Raw genomic sequence first — 2500 nt, 5'->3', positions numbered from 1 at the left:
GCCCACACTAGCCAGTCGTCCAAGTAGGCCAGTACTTGGATCCCCTTTAGGCGTAATTGATGGACGGCTGCGTTCGCAAGCTTCGTGAAAATCGTCGGGGCTATGTTTAGCCCGAATGGCATGGCTCTGAAGGCATAAAGTCTTCTTTGTAACTTAAGGCCTAGGAGAGGAGAGGTGACGATTAATTGGAACGTACCAATAAGCGTCAGACAAGTCTATAGAGACGGTATATGCCCTTCTGGGCAGTAGGGTCCTTATGTGTTGAAGTGTGAGCATCCTGAACTTGTAGTTCACTATGAACTTGTTGAGCGGCGACAAGTCTAGGGTAGAAGAGACTCTTTAGCTATGGTAAGCAGCTCTTCTAGGAGAAGGACACTCCAAAATCAAACCATTGTTCTCTATTCTTGGGTAGTGCTATAGCCTCTGTACCATGGTCTTACACTGCCTTGGGTTAGAGTTCTCTAGCTTGAGGGTACACTCGGGCACACTTTTCTATCTAGTTTCTCTTCCTCTAGTTCTGTTAAAGTTTTTATAGTTTAAATAGGAAATATTTATTTTAATATTGTTACTATTCCTAAAATGTTCTATTTTTCCTTATTTCCTTTCCTCACTGGGCTATTTTCCCTGTTGGGGCCCCTGGGCTTATAGCATCCTGCTTTTCCAACTAGGGTTGTAGCTTAGCATTTAATAATAATAATAATAATAATGAGTTTTTCTGAGTCCTTCTTTGGAACACAAAACAGCCTTCCTTGGAACTTGATGGACTTAACTTTTCAGATTACTCTTTTCTCTAAGAGTTCTCGGACATATTCTTTCAGAACAGGGGTAGAGTGTTGGAAGAACTGAGGAAATTGAGGTGGAGGACTGCTCCAGCTCCAACCTAGTCCATTCTTTATTAGGCTGTGGGCTCAGGGATCGAAGGTCCAACGATCCCTAAATAGATGTAGTCTCTCTCCTACTAGAAGCATCTCACTTCTGCTGTTGTGGACCTGAGGCCTTGCCTCCTTGACCGCATCCTCCCCTGAATCCCCTTCCCCTTGAAGGGCATCTAAAAGAACCTCTGGCTGTTCCTCTAGCTTTTGAGCGAAAGGAAGAAGTCTGCCTTTCAAAAGCTGGGTTAAAAACCGGCGACTATGTTGCCACTTGTTTAGGTACCAACTGGTACGTGGTTGGAGGTTGTGCCTCTATCTGAGGCACCGCAGTCCCAGGAAGTTGCTGGTGTTGCTGTCGGTAGGGCTTAGCCGGCCGAGAGGATAGCCTAGGCCTTTTTGTCTTCTTCTTGGGTTGGGGACCCTCATCCGGAGAAGACTTTCTCTTAATATTTAAGCCCAACTTTTTGAGAAGGTTCCTATTCTCCGTGGCAGCCTTGTCTACCACCTCTTTAACCACTTCGTTGGGAAAGAATTCCTTACCCCAGATGCAAAAGGAGATCAACCTCCTCGGTTCGCGCCTCACTGCAGCCGAGGCGAACACGAACTCTCTACAGGCTCTCCTAGTTTTAATAATGCTAAAGAGATCCTTCGTAACTGTGGCCAGATGGGTTCTGGCCACTACAATGAACATGTCCTGGTTCTTGGGGTCACTTGTCATTGTTTCCAATGTCGTTTGCAACGACATCGATGCCGCAAGTCTTTCTTTCGTCTTATGCACTCTGCGCAAGAGAAACTCCGACAGCTTTGGAAGTTCCTCACCAAACTGACGTTCGGCAATATCAGCTTCCAGCTTCCTGACTGAGAAGGTAAGGTGGACGTCCTTCCAGTCTTTTTGGTCCAAGAGTAAGGTCAGGGATAACGGCTTGCATTCCTCCAAGGAGGGGCATGGTTTCCCTGTCTCCGCCACCTTCAAGGTTACCTAATATCCCTTTTCCATGAAGGGAACGGCTCTGGTTGGAGAGGCCACAAAGGAGGGAAGCTTCTTACTCAAGGCTGGCACCTTTGAGTTCATGAAGCCCCTCTCTTTCATGGAGCTCGCTAGTAATGCCTGTGCTTTACTATGGTCAAGGACTATGACCTCCTTCGGCTCCGTCTCCTCCTTTGAGGCTGGCTCATTCCTAAGACGGACATAGCAGTCCGGGTAAGAGTCTTTGTTGGGCCAAAATTCCACATCTTCCAGGGGAATTGAGCCCAATTTCTCCAATATAACAATCTTCCCGGTTGTCATTGGCATGTGTTCGGCATGCATCCAAGGATTGGTATCCGAGCACAAACGAAGATCCTTCACGTTGAGTAGCTTCTGGAGCCCACGTGATGCTGCGAGTCTACGTATATCCAGTTTCATCGCAGCTTCCTTTTCATCATTCTTCTTTTGTATTTGTTGAATCATTTCAACAATAGAAGAAAGAGTCCTTCCCAGATCACCTGGGATAGCAGACGATGTAGAGGGAACAGGTTCTGGGGGCGGAACCGATGTAACCGACACCTCGTCGATTTCTTCCTCTTCTATTTCTGGAGCCTGGGTCAGCTCCTCCTTCTGACCTTCTCCCAGAAGGTCCTTCTCTGTA

Source organism: Palaemon carinicauda, chromosome 12 (assembly GCF_036898095.1).
Source record: "Palaemon carinicauda isolate YSFRI2023 chromosome 12, ASM3689809v2, whole genome shotgun sequence".
NCBI lineage: Eukaryota > Metazoa > Arthropoda > Malacostraca > Decapoda > Palaemonidae > Palaemon > Palaemon carinicauda.
Note: the sequence above shows the minus strand (reverse complement) of the source record.